The sequence below is a fragment of the Meriones unguiculatus genome, chromosome 3 (assembly GCF_030254825.1).
Source record: "Meriones unguiculatus strain TT.TT164.6M chromosome 3, Bangor_MerUng_6.1, whole genome shotgun sequence".
Lineage (NCBI taxonomy): Eukaryota > Metazoa > Chordata > Mammalia > Rodentia > Muridae > Meriones > Meriones unguiculatus.
Genome location: NC_083351.1, coordinates 13,316,468 through 13,336,842, shown reverse-complemented (window position 1 = coordinate 13,336,842; position 20,375 = coordinate 13,316,468). Strand labels below are relative to the sequence as shown.

Genomic DNA, 20,375 nt, shown 5'->3' with positions numbered 1-20,375 from the left:
GTGAGCCCTTCGGCTCTCCAAGTTCTGAACAGGTGTCTAGGCAGGTGTGGGGGCTGGGCAGCGTTTGGCAGGAGTTTTGACTAGGCAAGACAGGCTTAATGACAAAAAGACAGAATGTGGAGATGAGAAGGCACAGTGCCGGCCCGGGAACGCACACTACCAGTCACACACCCCAATTCAAATGGGCATGTCCTCACCCAGGGGTGGGGGCAGGGACTTCTCAGAATCAAGGCTTCCTTACATCAACTACAGTGATGCTACAGCTGTCTCCAGCAGTGGCAAAAAAAAAAAAAAAAAAAAAGGCCTGGTGAGATAGGCTAGGCTCATGAGGGCAGAATTCCTGTGAGATCATGCCTAATCTCAGTTCCAAGAACAGCTCCACACATTAAAAGGGCCTCAGGAAATCCCCACCGGATAAGTTAAGCATCTCATAAAATATCTGCTCTCTGGAGCTTTCTGGGTGTCAAAGGAGCAGGCTGGTACCTAAGCCAAAGCAAGGATGCCTGGCCTGTTCCTGCCCCCAAGGACCTGAGCTCCCACACAATAACTCTGGCCTTGGAATATGGTTTTGTGGCCCCCAGGAGGCTGGCATCTAGAACAGTTCATCCAGGGATCCCTGGTAGAAAAATCTCCTTGGAGGCTTCCTCCTGCAGGATGTCTTCCTGGATTCCTCCAATAATCGCTCAGGCCATCTTACAGCTCAAATGCTGAGCCTGGTATACAGTGGTTGCTCATAGGGAGGCGTACCCACCCCGGGAGGAAGAGGAGACACCTAGATTGAAACCCACAGGGTGAGTTGGTCAGTTGGCAGAGCTTGCCAGCATGCTTGAAGCCCCGAGTCCAATCGGCAGCACTGCATAAACCAGGCGTAGTGGCACCGGCTTGTATTCCGAGCACTTGAGATGGAACCAGGAAGATCTAAAGTTCAAGGTCCCCCTCATTGTTGTATCAAATAACAGGCTAGCCTGGAATACACGAAGCCCTGTTTCTAAGGGCATGAATTGGGGGTGGAGGACAATTAAATTGAAGGGTACTCGAGGTGGAATGAACAGCCACTGCCAGACTCACGGGCACCTGGAGGAAACTGGAAATAGCTGTGGCAGCCCTGGTGAGTAATGACTAACTGTAAGGAAGAAAACCCTGCTTCAGCATCTTCCAGCTTCTGCAGCCAAGCAGTCCCATGGTGGACCATCCCCTGCTACCAACACCAGGTTCCTGAACACAGAGCTGAGAGGACGTGTAACCTCGGAGAAGCTGCCCAGACTGCCCCAGGTCTCAGTCCACGGTCAGGACTAACGAAGGCTGGTGATTCCTCCCTGTTCTGAGTTGACACAGACCAGGTGTTTAGGCACACGGGAAGGTGTTTGTAAACGTTGACTGTCTCCTCCTCCCCCCCCCCCATTACAGAAAGAAATATCTTTAAGGAGTGAGTCAGGATTCTGGAAGAGATTTGGGAAGGGCAGGCCTAGCACGAAGCTGGGGTGTCGGGACAGAACCGGGCAGAGGAGTTCCTTCTGACTGTCTTTCATTGTGGAAGACCTTGACCAATGTCCCAGGGATCTGAGTCAGTAGGAAGAGCCTTTGATTGTTCTAGGGTGGAAATGCACCAGGAGAGGGAGGTGACACAGCTCAGCCACCACAGGTGTGACACCATCCACCAAGCCAATTTCCACAACATCACCTGCAGGGGGCGCCTTGAACATGGTGGCAGAAGGACATACCTGCAGGGAGCCCAGCAGACCACAGACCTCTCCTGGAGGGCAGGAGGGAACCCAGGACCCAGCCTTAGGCTGAACAGGCTTCTGGAAGAGCAGGGGACATCTGGGTCACAGGACATGGGTTAGAAGAAGTGGCTGACTGGCTTCTGTGAAGGCGGCACAGGGAACCACTGTCCCAAATCTCTGAAGGGCTGAGGGAGTCAAGGAGATGGCAGATACACTGTGGGGCTCAGATGGACAGACCAACACCAGGTCCCCAGATCTTAGCAGCGGGATGGCATTTCTCACATATCCTGGGCAACGAATGAGCTATCGCAGGAAACTTTCTTGTCTCTACACAGCACTTTCTGCTAGTTGTCAGGAAAGGCAACACCTCGTGGAATGTGGGCCTAGAGCAGGTGGGACAAACCCCAGTTCTCCTTTCCAGCAAAGGAAAATTTTCTTTGAGGGTTAGAAACATCGTGCTCCCTCAAATCAACCATTGCAAGACCTCCACGCTACTCTGTATTTCTGTAAAACAAAGACCCAGGGGTGTGGTTCAGCTGGAGGAGGCTCATCTCCCCAGGACCGCATCAATGAGAAGTGGGAGTGCACACCTGTGACCCCAACACTTGCAGGTGGAAGCAGGAGGATTGGGAATTTAAGTTGATTGACAGAGAGACTTCAAGATGAAGTCCAGCCTGGGCTATAGGAGACAGTGTCTCAAACAAACAAACAAAAAATGGGGGTGGGGGATAAAAGGACAACAACAAAAAAACATTTTAGTGTTTTTGTAACTGGTTTCTGTTGGTTTGTTTTGCTTTGGGTGTTTTTTTAATTGTTGTCATTGATGTTTTGGCTTTCGGTTTTTGCTTTTGTGGCCCTGGCTGGCCTACTCACTATGTAGCTCAGGCTGGCACTGAACTCACTGCAATTCTCCTGCATGAGGCTCCTGAGTGTTGGGAGCACTACCACGAGCCACCACACCTGGCACTGGTGTATTATTGTTACTTTATTTTAAAGGCATGGGTGTTTTGCCTGAACATATAGCATGTATAGTGCTCCCCAAGGCCATTAGGAAGGTGTCCCGTCCCCTGAAATTGGCATTACAAATGGTTGTGAGTAACCATGTTGGTGCTGGGAATCAAACTCAGGTCCTCTAGAAGAGCAGTTGGTGCTCTTAACCACTGAGCCATCTCTCCAGCCTCAAGATTTTTTTTGTGGAGGGAAATTTCCCAGACAGGGTTTCTCTATGCTGCCTTGGCTGTCCTGGACTCACTTTGTACACCAGGCTGGCCTTGAACCTACATAAACCCTCTTGCCTCTGCCTCCTCAAGTGCTGGAATTACAGGCATGTGCCACTGTGCTTGGCTAAGATTTCTTTTTTTAAGAAGAAAAATCATGCAGCAGTCAGTAGCCATAAGACCCGGAAGGGGCTGTTAGATGCTTCATTCCCTCTGTGCCCGGGAACTCCTTCCCCACAGAGTCCTGTTTGGTGACATGGCAAAGAGTGACAAAGCAACACCCATGAAGTGAGAGCCAGCCTGGGCAGCAGGTGCCCACCAGGTCTGCTGTTCCACCAGCAGGGCATCCGGTTTGCTCTAGAACCTTCCAGGACTTTCTACTCCGATTTCTTCACAGCCTGCCCTCTAGAATAGTTTACAGTCATGGTGCTCTTGGTTTATTAACGTCTAGGCCTCACCTTCTCTGACTACCTGCCTAAGGTCAGCATGCTTTTTCTTTCCTTCAAAACACTATGCGCTCCTTGGTCGTGACATTGCCAGAGAACCCCTCCCTCCGGAACATGGCCTCAGAGGACAGAGGCATATCTGTCTGCTGTGCTGGATGAGATCTTGGACTCTGGAGGAAACTGGCTCCACCTGGTTGGAGCCCAGTGCCGGCCTGGCAGCTGGTCTTACAGATAAATGCTTCTGGTCCTCCCTTCCCAGCAGCTCACAGGGGCATGTTGTCAAGGCCTCCACTCAGTCTCTTTTGTGACCGGCCTGGGAAGGAATGTGTCACCACTGGTACCCCTTCCCTTTGGCTATCAGACTGCTGAAGCGATGGATCTCACTAAATTAAAGTTTCCTCAGAAATCTTAAGCTAGGTGAAAGAAAAGACTTGGTGGGGGTGAGGGGGGGGGGTTATTGCCTAGCCCTAGCGGAGGAAGAAAGAGGTTTCACAGTTTTGATGCAAGTCCAGACAGTGGTGAGGGGCGGGGACACACCTTGGTCAGGATTGTTTATCTCTGCATTTAAAGCTGCATTTAAAGCTAACCCTCAGGTTGGGACCCTGTGCATGGACACAGAGAGTACTCATTGGATCTCTTTGCTCTTCTCTTACTGATTTCCAATATCAATGCTGTCAGTAACTGGGCCAGTGAGGAGAGATGGCGAAGCTGGCTTGTTGCAGGTGAGGGCTGTCAGGGTCTAGGTTCTGACCCTAAACCCAGTAACTTTCACCCACACCTTGGCCGGAATGGCTGATTTCACCATCAAATTGTGCTTTATCTCTGAGAAGCTTATTAGTGGAAACATCTAAAAGAAATATCCCGGGAATGAGCCCTACTAGCATTTGCTACGTAGCCTCAGCTGCTCCAGAACTCACTGTGAAGCCTAGGCTGGCCTCAGGCTCACAGAGATCTGCCTGCTTCCACCTCCCGAGTGCTGGAATTAAAGGAGTGTGCTGCTACTACCGGATTGTGTTGTTTTATTCTACCAAACGGACAAAGCCCACTTGCTGTCCCCATGCAGAGGAGGGAAAGCCTTGAGAGTGAGCTCTTGCTTTCACTGCTGGAATCCCAGATGGCACCTAGGGCCCCAGATCCCCGAGCCTATGCCCGAAGTACCCACAGCTCCATTTAGCTTCATCTGGTTTGTTTGTTTGTTTGTTTGTTTGGGGCAGCGAGCAGTTCTTGAGAGATCCCCGCCCCCCACCCCCGGAAGCAGCTTCAGCCAAGCCCCGTCCAGACTCAGCAGCCCCGAATCACATGTATAAATGTCCTTGGGAAGAGCAGGGGAGAAGAGCCCTTCAGAATGCCCACAGTGTGGGATGACACTGAGTCCTCCCCAGGGCCCCTGCTCTTCTAATAGTCCCAGATGGCCACCCAAGAGGACCTGATCATCCTTCAAGCTCTCCCACCTCCGTGTCAGCACACAGCATGTCCTGCCCCCATTTTTTTTTCTTTCTCCACTTCTCATCCTTTCTTTTTGCCTCTCTTCCCTTAACCCCTCTTCACACGTTGGATTCTTAGCCATCTTCTCTCCTCCTGCTCCTCCTCATCTTTCTAGACACAACATACGATAATTACTTAGTGAGTGCTTAAACATGGCACTGTGAGGAAGCAGGCATGGGGCTAGCTTAAGAATGCTCCAGGCAGGGAGAACAAGTGCGAAGGCCCTGGGGTAGGAGCCCGCCTGTGAGCTGGAGAAACGAGCAAGCCAGGTCTCCCTTTGCCAAACGCCTTCCACGTGAATCCTTCTTAGCCTTAACTTCAAAGTCCCTAACTCTGAGCCTTCGGAGAATCCTTCAGCCCCATTAGACTCAGCTGTGATATGCCCTCTACCAGAATCCCTAGCGACCAGGATGGTGTGTTGTTTTGACATCTCTGTGGCCAGTGTGAGGCATGTCCTTTTTTTCTATCAGGAAGATTCTGTTGTATTGTTAAATCAAATGTTTTGTCTAATGCCGCCTCCATAAAGGTTGGTTCAAAGACATCTCTGCAAATAGTAAACTAAAGCTTGACTTTACACATAAATAACACAGATCTGCAATGAATAGTAGCCCACCCAACAAGTTATGGAGTCCAGCTAGATGGCCACCAATAGAAGAATGGCAGACATGCACAGTGGAGAATTATTCAGCCACAAAGAAGGATGCTACACTGGGCACAGTTTCGCACACCTTTAATCTCCGTGCTCGGGGAGGCAGAGGCAGAGGCCAGGCAGACCTCTGTGAGTTCGAGGCCGGCCTGGTCTACAGAACAAGTGTGAAGAGACAGCCAAGGCTACACAGGGAAACCCTGTCTTGAAAAACCAAAACAAACTACAAAAATAAAACAAAAAAAGAATGTCATTACATCATCTGCAGGAAAATTGACAGAAGTGGACATAATCATGTTAATTGAAATGTCAGGGACACAAAGATAAATAAAAGATAAATTTTCTCTTGTATATGGAATCTATTTATCCATCTGTCAATCAGTATTTATCAATAATTAGCTATATTACATGGAAGAAAGAGGGAGATTGGACTGAGACAAGATAAAGGACCATAGAGGAGGGAAGAGAAACAGGAACAGCTGATGGGTGGGTGGTGAATATGTGCAGAGTATGTGATACGTATCTATAAAAGTGTCACCATGGGAGCAGGCAGGGTGGCTCAGGGTGTGAAGGGTGCTTGTCACCAAATCTGACGACCTGAGTTCAATCCCCAGGACCCACATGGAGGAAGAAGAGAACTGACTCTCTCTCTCTCTCTCTCTCTCTCTCTCTCTCTCTCTCTCTCTCTCACACACACACACACACTGTAGCTTGTGCGAGTCTCCACACTCCCACAAAATAAATAAATAAGGACATAAATAAATACGTTATTACATAATTCATCACAATGACTACATGATAGTGAAAAATGAAAAAATATTCTCAGTGCAAGAAGCCAAAAGACCTTGCGTCTGTGAACATTTGGGCTGAAGGTTTAGGGTTTTTGTTTGTTCCATTTTGTTTGTTTTGTTTCGTTTTTGATATCCAGCCCCTGGGCCATCACAGGCTCCCTACTGTTCAAACCAGGTGCTCACAACTCAGTGAGCTCCAGCCGATCAGGCTGTCCCCCGTCACTTTCCACACCACTTTCTCTCCTCTGGCTATAAATACGACCTGCCCTTGAGCGGGTGGGGCACTCTGAACCACTTCTGGTCTGGAGGGTTGCCTGACTCAAATCACCACCACAGTGAAGGCCTGTGGCCAGCTGCTAAACCAGTCTTGCAGCCATTTTCTCCCTTAGCGGTAAGGTCCTGGCAGATCAGAACCAGCTCCTCCCAGACACACAGCCCTTGAGCTCTGAGTTGAGCAGTGAGGTCAAGGTCAAGGCCAACTGCCTTGCAGAGAGGAGTGCTCAGGGAACAAAGAGAGAGGTCTGAAGGATGATAGAGGAGAAAGAGCGCCTCCTTTGGGCCAGCAGTGGCATGGCACCCTTCTCTGGACTGCTTGGTTTGTGCTCTAGTAGCTGCTGGCACACAAGAGTTAAGGGGGTCAGTGTCAAGTAGATGTGAATGAACCCTTTCCCCAAAGGGGAATGTTTTCTTGTGGTTTGGATTTAAAAAAAAAAAAAATATCCAGTCTACAGGTTGGGAAAAGATTGCCACCTATCCTACATCCGACAAAGGGTTAATATCCAAAATATATTAAAGAACTCAAGAAATTAAATGCTAACAAACAAAATAATCCAATTTTTAAAAAATGGGGTACAGAGCTAAACAGAGAATTCTCAACAGAGGAATGTCAAACAGCCGAGAAGCACTTAAAGAAATGTTCAACGTCCTTAGTCATCACGGAAATGCAAATCAAAACGACAATAAAATTCCATCTTATACCCATCAGAATGGTTAAGATCAAAATTCAAGTGACAGCACATGCTGGAGAGGATGTGGAGTGAGGGGAACCCTCTTCCATCATGGTGGGAGTGCAAACTTTTACAACCACTTTGGAAATCAATCTGGCACTTTCTCGTAAAATTGGGAATAGTCATACCTCAAGACCCAGCTATACCACTCCTGGTATATACCCAAAAGATGCTCTACCATACAAGGATTTTTGCTCAGCTATGTTCATAGCAGCTTTATTCATAATAGCCAGAAAAACTGGAAACAACCTAGATGTCCCTCAACTGAACAATGGATAAAGAAATTGTGGCACATTTGCACAATGGAATACTAATCAGCTACTAAAAAAACAAGAAAATCATGAAATTTGCAGGCAAATGAATAGAACTAGAAAAGATCAACCTTGTACTCACTTATAAGCAGATTTTAGCCATACACTACAGCATAGACATACTACAGTTCAGACCCAAAGAAGATAAGTAACAAGGAGGACCCGAGGGAGGATGCTTAAATCTCACTCAGAAGCAGAAGTAGAATAGACATCAGAAGTGGTTGAAGAGAGGGAACAAAGCAGGAGCCTGGCATAGCTGTCCTCTGAGAGGCTCCACCCAGAAGCAGATCAAAACAGACTCGGAGACTCACACCAAACACTGGGCAAAATGCAGGGAGTCTTGTGGAAAAGTGGGAGGAAGGGTAGAAAACCTGGTGGTGCCAGGAGCTCCACAAGAAGACCAACAGAGCCAACTATCTAGGGCCCAGAGAGGCTTTCAGACACTGAAGCACCAACCAAGGACCATGCATAGGCTGGACCTAGGCCCCCTACACAGATGTAGCAGATGGGCAGCTCAGGCTTCCTGTGGGTTTCCTAGTAAGGGGAACAGGGTCTGTCTTGGACATAGACTCTGTTGCCTGCTTTCTGGTCACTACCTACCCATTGGTGGGCTGCCTCACCAGGCCACAGGGGAAGAAGATGAGCTCAGTCCTGATTGGACTTAATGAGCTGGGCTTGGTGGGTGGGTGGAGTCTCTCCTTATCTGAGGAATAGGAGAGGGGGGAAGAGGGAGAGAGGGTGGAGAGGAGGGAGAGGGCTATGACCAGAATATAAAGTAAATAAAAAATCCAGGGACTGGGGAGATGGCTTATCCAAACAAGCATGCAGCACACAGAGCTAAGCTTACTCCCCAGAACTCATGCAAATAAAACAAACCAAAACCCAGGCACAGGGTGTGTGTGTGCCTGCCATCCCAGCACAGGGAAGAGAAGCTGCCAGTGCATTAAGTCAGTAACCTGTTCAGTGGAAGCCCCTGCCTCAAATAAGGAGTCAGAGAAGCTGTGAGGTAAGGCCTCTGAGGTAAAAACCTCTGGCCTCCACATGCATGCACATACATATCCATGTATGCCCGTAGACATGTGTATACATACTCACAAACACACACATAAACGTATACATATGAGAAAGCTGGACAAGCCTTTGGATGGATGTGAGCATGAGCCATAACACGCCCTGTTTATAACCCTGCCCTGGTTTTGTTCATCTTAGGAATGACCACGAGTACTCTTCCTTCAGACACGACCTGCCATCAGGATCTGCCCCAGCCCTGATCTGACAAGAGGCTTGTAAGGGATCCCAAAGCCCTAGGAGATCCTAGGGTGTATCCACCTCTCCCCAAGCCCCTCTAGGGTTCTCCAGACCCTACCTGCCAGATTCTCTCTCTCCAGCCCATTGCCCCTCCCTGTTTTGGGCTCTTCCCCGTAACTGACCTCTTTGGCCTGGTCTCAGCTCCTGTTCCCAGGGCCTGTCCCCAAGAGCAGCTTGAGTAGACAGAGTCTGGATCCCCACGTTTTATGGCCCAGAGCCCGTGCACGAAGGACTACAAGCTGCAAAACAGAAGGGACAGATTCTGAGCGGGATGCTGTCTGTGGGAGCCCACAATGGACGGTGGCCTGCAAGCATCCTGCTCAGCCTGCAGCAGGCTTCATGGTGGCAGAAAGTCCAACAAAAGCAGAGACTGGCACGGCACTGGCCCTTCTGCCACAGGGTCCTGGGCAGTTACCCAGCACATTCCAGTGGGGAGGGGAGAGGAAGAGTGGCAAGTTATCCAGGTCACAGCCACAGCCTTATCCACTTCACAAGAATTCACTAATCCCTTCAGCGGCCCTGACTAACCCCCCTGGGGCCTGCATTAGAACTTTCTTAATTATCTGAGAGGCTGCTAAATGTCGTGGCTATCTGAGGACCGATATTGTCCTCAGATATTGTCCCTGCCAGGAGACAAACACAGGGGCAGAGGTTGGGATGGCCCAGGATGGCAGAGACATGGGTGCTGCTGAAGCTCTCCAGATGCTAGGTCTGAGCCCGAGAGCGGTGGCAAAAGAGCGCCAGCTTCAATTATTCTGAACTTCTCTTCTGCATAATGAGGAAAAGCTTCTGTGTGAGTCTTCAGCTGGAAATAAATTCACAAGGCAAAGCCATGGCCCCTGGGGAGCTCGGAGTTCAGTCCTGGGCACGGCACACAAATAAGCATGTCACCAAAAACATAGCCCAAGAGAGTGACAGATAAGCTTAGAGTAATAGAGGAAGCAGACAAACACTCCTTGCCCAGAACAGCAACAAAGAAAGAAAGAAAAAAGAACAAATGAACAATTGGAAATACTGGATCATCAAGTAGTCACATTTCTCCCAAAATTTCATTTTGAAAAATTTGAAATATGTTTATTCATAAATCCTTAATTATTAATATTTTGCTGTTCTCTCTCTCACACACACTTATTTGAGAGCAAACTACAGAAACTTCCCTTAAATCATTCCTGTCTCTCCCCTAATGAGAAAATGATAAAACAGGTAAAATTTAACACTAGGGAAGATACCCAGAGGCCTGCCTACCACGCAACCCAACCCCAGGAGGAGCCTGGGGTGTAGCATGTGTAAGTATGCGCTGGAGAGATGGGAGAGAAAGAGAAGCAAAACAATTTGAGGACTATGAAGAGAGGCAGAACTGGAGAGAATGCAGAGGAATGGCCTGATGCGAGTGGCCTGCCCTGCCACCTGAGGCCATGGTGAAGCCCCGGTCCATGCTGCCACTGAGGCCCATGTCTGGGTTCATGGCCATGAAGCAGCATTGGTCTGTGTCAATGTCTGTAGCTCATATTACTACCAAAGGCCATGTGGATGTCCCTGGTCTGAGCTCGCATCTGGGACCAGGTTGATGTCCAGGGGTGTGCAGAGTTGGCCCCGCCCCTTGCCAGCACTCAGGAGAACAGGACCTGCACCTTGCTGGGGGCAGCACGGTAGAGCTGGCCCTGGTGGTGTGGATGAGAGTGAACCAGCCCTGAGGGCAGGAGGGCAGGAGGGCAGGAGGGCAGGAGGGCAGGAGGGCAGGAGGGCAGGAGGGCAGGAGGGCAGGAGAGCAGGAAAGCTGGTCCTGCCTGTTGCCAACTGTGGCATTGTGTGAGCTAGCTGGGGCAGCGCTGGAGAGCCCACACTGGTGGTACAGATGCAGGAGAGCTGGAAGACTGACCAACTCAGCTACCACCCAGGCCCAGCTCCAGGGCTCTGAGTCGGCCCACCCCAACATCTACCCCATCTGTTGGAGTGCCTAAAGGGGCCAGTCCTGCAGATCTAAAGCCATGGGATGACCATGACACAGGGCAACAGCAGGATATCTCAGAGGAGTCCCTGTGAGGATCCAGTATTGGTGGTGTAGCAGAACCCAGAGGCCTCGAACCAGACCAATGACTCAGAGCAATGAACATTTGCAAGTAAAGATGTGTGGACAAAAGGGTAGACTGTGGGACACCATGACACACCACAGCTTCCGCAAGAAGATGGTTTTTGCTTGTTTATTTTTTAATTTTTGTTTTTATTTTTATTTTCTCAGGGGGGGGGGGAGGTTACAAGGATGAAGGGTGGATACAAAGGGATAGGGAAGTGAGTGAGATTGGGGTGCGTGATGTAAAAGTCAAAAAGAACCATCAAAAAGTTGAAAAAAACTAACATGATATTGTTTTCTGGTATCTATTAAACATCTAACAATCAAAAGTTTCCTGCTGTAAAGGCAGTAACTCCCTTAATATAATTTTCAACCTTGCTAGTCGTGCTTTGTCTTAGTTATGTCTCATCATTGGAATAAAGTGCCCGGCAGAACCCATCGTGGAGGGAGAGCATGGTGGAGCAGCTTCATGGTGGCTGAAGTGCATCTCAGAGGCTTCCTAAGGTCTTGGTGAATGGGGAAGAAAAAGCTCAGACAAGGATCAGGAATCTGCAGCCGTTTCAAGGCCATCCTGAGTGACTACCTTTAACCAGGCTGCTGAATCCCAGAAGCCCCACAAAATCTCCCTAAAGCACCACCAGCTGGAGACCAAGTGTTCAAACACACGAGCCTGTGGGGAACCTTTTAGACTCAACCCAAAATATTCTTCCAGTATTTTTCTCAAGAGACCTGATTCTTTTTTTCTGTTGCTGTGACATAAACACCATGAGCAAAAAGAGACTTGGGGAGGAAAGCGTTTATTTTATCTCACAGCTTATGGTCCATTATGGAGGGAAATGAAGGCGCAAACTCAAGGCAAGAACCTAGAGGCAGGAACTGAAGCAGAGGCCATGGAGGAGTGCTCCCTACTGGCTTCTTCTCATGACTTGTTCAGCTCACTTTCTTCCATTGCCTACCCAAGCCCACCTGTCCAGGATGGCACCATCCGTAGCAGCTGGGCCTCCCGTATCAATCATTTATCAATGCGTAAATATACATACCTATATCTCCCATAAATTTGCTCGTGGCCAATTTGGTGAAGACAGTTCCTCAGCTGACATTCTCTCTTTCCCAGGTGAACTAGTTTGTTGACAAAACTAGCCAGGGCACCATCCACGTTTATACCCCAGCAGCAGTAACTGTAGCAGTCACCCTCCTCAGCGCTGTGACCAAATACTGGCAAAGGCAACGCCATGCGGGAAGGATTTATTTTGGCTTCTGGTTGGATGCCATACAGTGCTACAGACCAGCTCCGGCACACAGAGTAAACCAAGGGGCAGCAGCGTTGGCGATGACCAGCTGGCGGCTCGTGGTTCTCTCTATCCCTTAACTCTTAATCTTCCAGGCTGGTAGCCTTGCTATTTGGGGCTCTTTCTATATATACAGTTTAACTCTATATAGAGTTTAACTCTCAGGAGCCACTGGTCACGACAGCCTCCAAAGGAATAGAGAGGCAGCAGGGAATTGAACCCTGAGCTTTCAGATTCAAGGTCTGAAGCTTTATCAATTGAGCTTTACAATTTACCAGGCCTTCTGGTTTCTCTGCCACCAAAACGGCTCTCCGGCTAAAAACTTTTATTGTTCAACATCAGAGGGTCTTAATCAGTTAAGCCAGGTGGTTCTTTTAACTCGGGCGGTGTACAAGCGGCCAGCCTCAGCCCTGACAGTTTCCTGGTATAAATACAGGGGGTTGTAAAAGGAATGACCTTAGTTCCTTTTACCTTAATGGCTCAGCAGTGAACAGCAGCTTCCCGGATACTAGAGTCTTAATTATGAAGACTGACAAAACACTCCCGACTGCTTATCACTTCCTAAACTTAGAAGCGTGCAAAAACATACACACATTGGGCCGACAAAGCACACACACATGAACGTCACACACACGTGCACACAGACAATCAACAGACAAAGCAAGAGAGCTCCCAAAGACACCATTCATCCACACATACATAAACATACAAATATAAACAGACACACAGACAATACATACTGGCAAATTAGACATAGACAGACACATTTTTGTTGGCCTCAACAACTGTTTAACTCTGTCTTGGGTTTTTATACTATCTAATACAAAGGTTCTCTATGTATGGAAAAAAATGACATCATTCAAAAATAGACACAACCATTACATAAAAGGGGAGTTACAGCAGGACTATTAAGCCTAATACCTAACTAGGTACTTTGTTTATTTTAAGTTTAGAGCAGTGGTTTTATCTATATGCTCTTATGAGTTCAAAGCAGAAGTCTTATCTTTTCATTTCAAATGTACATAATGTGTTCAAAGCAAGTTTTGTCATTTTTTTTTCCTAAGAAACAGGTGTCTGACTTGTCTTGCATGGCTAACCATTTATTCTTTGTTTCCATATTCATATGGTTTTTCTTATCATGGTGTACACCTGGGCTTTATTCTTGGACTAAACCTAGAATGAAGGTATCTCCTTTGATCACTAATTTGTTTCAATCTTCTTTTCCTTCTTGGTGTAATTCACACGGAAGTTCACAGAGATCCTAGCAGTTTTTGCTACACTGCAGGAGGGTTTTTACTTGAAATTACTTGAATCGAGTCAGAAATTCTTTAATATCATCATCAGGGGTTATGAAATCTTTAAGTGGTTTAAACAGCACTATGTCCTGAATAAAAATATCTTCAAGATAATCTGCAGGAAATCTGCCCAACAGAGTGAAGCAATAAGCAGTGAGGGTCTCGGCCATGCCAGAGACAGTATAGCAAAAATAAGCCTCCTTGAGGCAAAACCCTTGCAGCCTTACCCAAACCCAAGATACACCCATTCCGTCAGCTGTGCAAGAGCGAGTGGGCTGCCTCCAGGAGGATCACTTGATCGCTTCTGCCAATCCAGCATGTAATCGTTCCTAGCAATACAGTTCATTATGGGGGGGGGGCAGTGCTGTGCCATGGGGGTCTGATGCTGCCTACTTAGATCTTAGGAGATCAAGAGAGTTGTGTCAACAACTCAGCTGGTTTCCTTCTTTCCCCTTTTCATTCAGTCTGCCCCTCAGTTAGTCCTCTCTTAATTAATTAATTAATACTGTGTGTGTGTGTGTGTGTGTGTGTGTGTGTGTGTGTGTGCCAGGTACCATAGCACACGTGTGGAGGTCAAAGAACAATTTGGCGTTGGCTCTCCTTTCACCATCCTAGGGATTGTAAAGAGCGCTGGAAGGAAGCCCTTAGTGAGTAAAATCCTCAGACCCATGAGGAAATGGCAAAGTTTCCCCTGCCCTACAGGGTGAGGCTCAGAAGGAAATAGCAAAGTCTTCTTCTGGTCCATGACATAACCGGGAAGACAGAATCACAGTTGAGGAATTGCCTCCATCAGATTGGCCTGTGAGCAAGGCTGTGGGGGCATTCCCACGGTGAGTGGTTGACGTGAGAGGGCCCACAGCCCACTGTGGGTGGTGTCACCCCTGGCCTAATGGTCCTGGGTCGTATGAGAAAGCAGGCTAAGCAAGCCATAGAGAGCAAACAAATAAGCAGCCTCCCTCCATGGTTTCTGTTTCAGATCCCGTCGAGGTTCCCGCTTTGAGCCCCAGCTTCCCTCAGTAATGGCCTGTGACTTGTAAACCAAACAAACGCTTTCCTCCTCAAGTTGCTTTTGCTCAGTGTTTTATTGCAGCAACAGAGAAAAAACTAGGCCACTTATATGCACTAAACAGTATTACACTACTGAATATAAAGAGATAGATTAACCCAGATACAATACTATTGGGAGTTTTCATACTCTGCATTCATCAGTGCACAGATCACTCAGGAAAGAGAAAACAACCAAAGAAACTCCAGACTTAACCTGACAAAAGCAATCTCCACCAAAATTCCAGAGGCAGTCTCCATCAAAATAGAAAACATAATTCAGAGCACCATATGGAAGCAACAAGGATCCAAAACTCTCAAGGCCAAAAGGACCACTACAGCATATTAGGTTATGTGACTCCAACAACATGGAAATTCTTTTTTATTATTTTTTTTAAGATTTGTTTATTTATTAATTATACAGTACTCTGCCTGCATGTGTGCCTGGAGGCCAGAAGAGAGCACCAGATCTCATTACAGATGGTGGTGAGCCACCATGTAGCTGCTGGGAATTAAACTCAGGACCTTTGGAAGAACAGCCAGTGCTCTTAACTTCTAGAAATTCTTAATAATCTGGAAAGGTTCTAAAGACAGTGAAAGAGTCTAGTTAGCTAGTATAATGGTTTAGATTGTAATTGTCCCTTAAAAGACGTAATGATAAAGGTTTGGTTCCCAGCCTGTGGCGTATTGAGAAGAGATGGAAACCAGTGGACACAACCAAACACTAGGAGGAACAAGCAGAACCCCGAAGAAGAGAGGGATGAAGGACTGTAGGATCCAGAGGGGTCAGGGACACTATGAGAACACAGCCCACAGAATCGACTAAGCAGGGTTCGTAGGGGCTCACAGAGACTGAGTCAACAAACACGGACCCTGTACGGATCTGAGCTAGGTCCTCTGCATATACATTACAGTTGTATAACTTGGTGTTCTTGGGGGGCTCCTAACAGGGGGAGTGAGGAGTGTCTCTGACTCTTTTGCCTGTTCTTGTGACCCTTCCCCCCCCACATTGGATTGCTTTGCCCAGCCTTGTTATGAAGGTTTGTGCCCAGTCTTATCGGTTGTTTGTTTTTGGAGTGGATCTGGGTCTGGGGGAGAGGAGTGGGCTGGGAGTAATGGAGGGAGGGGAAACTGTGGTGGGGTTGTGACATATGAGAGAAGAATAAAAAGAAGAAGAGAAAGAAAGCTTTTTCAGTCATACATAAAAAGGACCAGTTAAGCGGCTGACGGTTCATCAGTGGGAGGGAGTTAGCCCTGGGTTTGGTCCTCAGCACTAAATTAAATTAAGAAGTGGCTACTCTTAGAATTATTATAACTTAATTGGATTAAAGTATCTTAAGTCGGGCTGGAGAGATGGCTCAGAGGTTAAGAGCACTGGCTGCTCTTCCAGAGGTCCTGAGTTCGATTCCCAGACACCACATGGTGGCTCACAACCACCTGTAATGAGAGCTGGTGCCCTCCTCTGCCCTGCAGGCACACATGCAGGCAGAACATTGTATACATAATCAATAAATAAATGTTTTAAAAAAGAGTATCTCAAGTCATATAAAAATAACACCAAGAAAAAAAAGAAGGTCTTTGACAAAAGGAAAATCCCTGGGATCATATTCTCTCTTTCTCTCCCTCTCCCTCTGCTTTGCACTCTTACTTATCTCTTGTGTTTATGATCTGGGAACGGCAGCCCAGCTTAGCCAGCTGGTGCTGGCAGAGCACTGTCACACTAATACACACATCACCACGTTAAGTGAGTGGTTCCGCATGGCTGCCTGCAGCTGGAGGTGTTCCTTCCTTTCCCCTCAGCGACTTCCACCCAAGTAAAACCCAATTCCTGGAATTTCAGGAAAATGGAATTGGAGTTCATTAAAAGGGCATATGTGATGAGGATTTTAAGCAAAGAGAGGTGCCCAGGGGACAGTGAGATATACCCACATATGGGTGTGTGCTTCTCAAGGGAGAGGCACTCCTTGTCTTGGCAATGGCTGCACAGAGGATCTTGTGGCTTTCTATTCCCATCACTGGGAGAATGTCATTCACAGCAAGTTAAAGAGTTTCCTTTTATAGACAAAGCTGATTTATTAGGGCTGTTGTTGGGAATAAGAAGTGCCAAAAGTCAGGATTAGAAATTCCCTGGGCCCTGAGTAGGCTCATTTACTTTTAGTTTACTTATTATCTTTAATGGTTTTTGTTTTTTTGTTTTTTTTTGTTTGTTTGTTTGTTTTTGAGATATCTTAAAGAAAGCATCCAAGCGTCTATCATCTCCAGAGCAATTCTGGCATTATCGGCAGCGTATGGAACTTCCTGACTCTGCCAGCAGGAAAGACAAACCAACCAGCTCTCAGGATGAAGGGTTTCCTTTCCCTCTCCCACCTTCTCAATTTCCTTTCTGTTCTGCCTCATTGTGAGTGGCAAATCCTTGTCTTAGAAACAGTTTCAAATTCCCTTAGTCAGGACATTGGTGAAGGGTTGTTTTGTTTTGCGGTGTTTGTTTGGTTATTGGTTTTTCAAAACAGGGTTTCTCTGTGTAGTACTGGCTGTCCTGGACTCATTTTGTAGACAAGACTGGCCTGGAATTCACAGCGATCTGCCTGCCTTTGCCTCCCAGTACTGGTATTAAAGGCGTGTGCCACCTGGCTCAGCTAAGGGGTTTTCTACATAGCCTTTAGGATTTTGAGGTATGTTCTTTTAATATCTGATTTGTGAAGAGTTTTCTTAATCATACAAATAGATTGTATCATATGAAATGCCTGCTCTACATCTGTTGAGATGGCTGAATGGCTTTTGCATCACTGTTGGCACACAATATATTCTTCCATCGATTTGCAGATACCAAAACATCCTGGCATTCTGGGAATGGATCCCACTTGATCCTGGTGTGGCCTTCTTAACGTACTGTTGCATCTGTTTGGGGAGGATGTTGCTGAGGGTTTTTGAGTCTGTTTACCAGAGAGCACATTTTGGTCTTCCTCACCTTCAACCAGCATGTGATTCCTGCGTGAGCAGACATCATGTCTTGTTCAATGATGTCCAAGGCCTTAGGTCAGACGACAGTGGGAAAAGCATAACCAAGAAGTTAGAATTTTGAGAGAAAAAAAATTCCTGAAGAAATGAGAGATGAAGAAATCCTGCCTGCTGTCTCCAGGATTCTTAGAATGGATGCAGTCTTAAATCCTGGATCTGGTGTGGTGGCCAGGACGTATGGAGGGAGAGGCAGCTTCTGCCTACTCTACTATGTAGCAAGTACTCCAGAGGCTGAGAGGTTGGACGGAAGGGGATTGGCCCACTGGAGGGGATGAGATCTCCCTGAACCAGCTTCACACCAGCTGCTCAGCAGAGGACCGTGGGCTGAGGGGCATGAGGGGCTCACAGACAGCTTTGGAAGCCCCATCGCTTTGTTGTGGCTTTCTTTTCTTTTCTTTCTTTCTTTCTTTCTTTCTTTCTTTCTTTCTTTCTTTCTTTCTTTCTTTCTTCCTTCCTTCCTTCCTTCCTTCCTTCCTTTCTCTATTTATCTATTTCTCTGTATTTATTTCTCCTTTTTTCTCTTTTTCTTCTTTTAAGGGGGGAGCACACAAATCCCCCCCGCCACTACCACAAATTATAGTCGAGTTCCCCATGTTTGGGTAAATCGCTGAGAACAGCTGGTCCAGAGTGCAATGGATAAGTCTTGCCCAGGGAAAACCATCTTTAAGATCCTGGTATCTCCCCTGCTGGGTAAGTGTTCACTGTGGCTTTCTAATAACAGCAAAGCTCCCCAAAATGAGTAGCCTAAAGGAGGTGAGATAGAAAGACCAAAAACTGGAGTGACACGGTTGGGTTTGTCTTTCCTGCTGGCACAGCCAGGAAGCCCCACACCCTTCTGATAACGCCAGAATTGCCTGCAGAGATGATGGGGTTTTTCCTAACGACATCTCAACTGAAAACATTAAAGACAAACTAAGCCATGCCTAATTAGGGCCAAAATGATTTCTAACCTTTTTTTTTTTTTTTTTTTTTTTTTATTTAGCACTTCTTATTCCCGGTAGTAGCCCTCATAAATCCACTTTACAAGTTTGCTTATAAAAGAAAATCCTTTAACCTCCCAACTTGCTGTGCATTACACCGAGTGATGGAAGTTAGAAAGCCACAGAGCCAAGGAGTGATTCATCCTTGAGAAGCCAGTACCCACACTGGAGGATGTCTCCCTCTTGCCCTGAACGCCTCTCTGTTAAGCTCTGTGCTTAAGATCTATGCTCTAAAAGTTCTTTACTGAGCTCTGCTTCATGCTGGCTTGTCCTCAGATGTTTTCCACAGCAAAGCCAAGAACCCAGCTTTACCTGAGTGCAAACTCTAAGTGGGAAAGGGAACTCTCCAGGCTACACTTCCTGGGGTGCTGGCCCCAGCCCCCTCACTTGGTTGGCTCAAGGCTCTGAGGCAGAGATCAGAAGTGACTATACAGTTGGGTCCTTGTGGGGGCTGAGAGTCTGTCCAGGACTCTCTTGCCTTCTGTACAATGCTGGCGCCTTGGACTCCTTGGGTGTTAGAAATGTTGTCTTGTGAGCACCTCTCTGAAACCACATTTCCCTTTTGTGTAAAGACATCAAGGTATATAGGGTCAGGGTCCTAATGACCTCATCTAACTAGTATCTGCAATGACCCTATTTCCAAATAAGGTCATATTCTAAGTATCCAAGACGTGAACAGGAAGCAAGATTATGAAATATGAAAGGGGGACACAATTCAACCAACAACGTATTGGAAGAAAATCTGCTTTTTTTTTATTATTTGGTTTTTCAAGACAGGGTTTCTCTGCGTGGCCTTGGGCTGTCTTAAAACTTGCTCTGTAGTCCAGGCTGGCCTCGAACTCAGAGATGCACCTGCTGGTATTAAAGGCATGTGCCACCACCTCCCAGCTGAAAATCTGCGTTTTAGCAAATGATGTAAATTTGAATTTTTCAGGAGGACATCTGCTTGAATGACTCACAGTATAAACTGCATAATGCTGCAATGATTACCAATCTCATTTATCAATAGCTTAATATAAAAATATTTCGCTTCTTACTCATACTGGGTTCTCTGAGGGCAGCAGAGTGTTCCAGAATAGCTCTCCTTCATTCCATGACTCAGTGTCCTGGAAGGCTGCTATCACCTTCATGATCTTCCCGAGAGGAACGTAGAAAGGGCACGAGTTGTATCTGGTTTGTGTTCCTCCCTGGATGTGATCCTTTGAACTGACCCTTTGAACCAACGCTTATGTCTGAAGCAGGTTTATGGTAATCATCTGCCATCGGCAAGGAAGAGCGAGGAACAGATGGGGTGTTCAGGCACCCCACAGCCTCTACGATAGAAGCGTTGAAGGATTGCTGTCGGGTAGTTCACTTAAGGCTATGGAGACCAAATTCTTAGCATGGGTTGGAGAGCAGGGAGGAAAGATGTTTCCTTTAGGAAGTAAAGCTACAGTTAATATATTCCTGAAGACTGGAATCACGGGCCCAAGGAAGCATTAACAGGCCCATCGCCAAACAAGCAGAAACGTTGGAGGCAGCAGTTTGGGGGGAAAATGGAGAATAGTTGCCAGATTTTTCCAAGTCTAAAAAACTCTTACGGTAAGATGTCTCAGTCAGTAAAGTGTTCCCAGGTCTAAAAAACTCTTATGGTAAGATGTCTCAGTCAGTAAAGCGCTTGTCTTGCAGTCTTGGACTTGGGTTCAGTCCCCAGAACCCATGTGAAAAAAGCCAGGTGTGATAGCATGCATATCTAACCCCAGT

At 47.1% G+C, this 20,375-nt stretch overlaps 1 protein-coding gene and 1 non-coding gene across 4 annotated transcripts in view; both read right to left on the bottom strand.

The window, feature by feature from the left end:
* Positions 1-20,375, bottom strand: part of Pla2g5 (phospholipase A2 group V) — a 46,620-nt gene that overhangs the window by 18,362 nt on the left and 7,883 nt on the right. The window contains exon 1 of one of the 3 annotated variants that reach the window (XR_009590542.1): positions 9,058-9,285. The exons of 1 other annotated variant lie outside the window; for it this stretch is intronic. The gene's annotated coding sequence lies outside the window, so the exon portion shown is untranslated. Of the gene's footprint in view, positions 1-9,057; positions 9,286-20,375 lie in introns of those variants that run through there. One more of the 3 variants, XM_021630751.2, reaches the window with a different exon arrangement.
* LOC132653292 (U1 spliceosomal RNA) lies at positions 18,188-18,350 on the bottom strand. Its single transcript, XR_009591067.1, has one exon. It is a non-coding gene; the product is annotated as a U1 spliceosomal RNA (small nuclear RNA).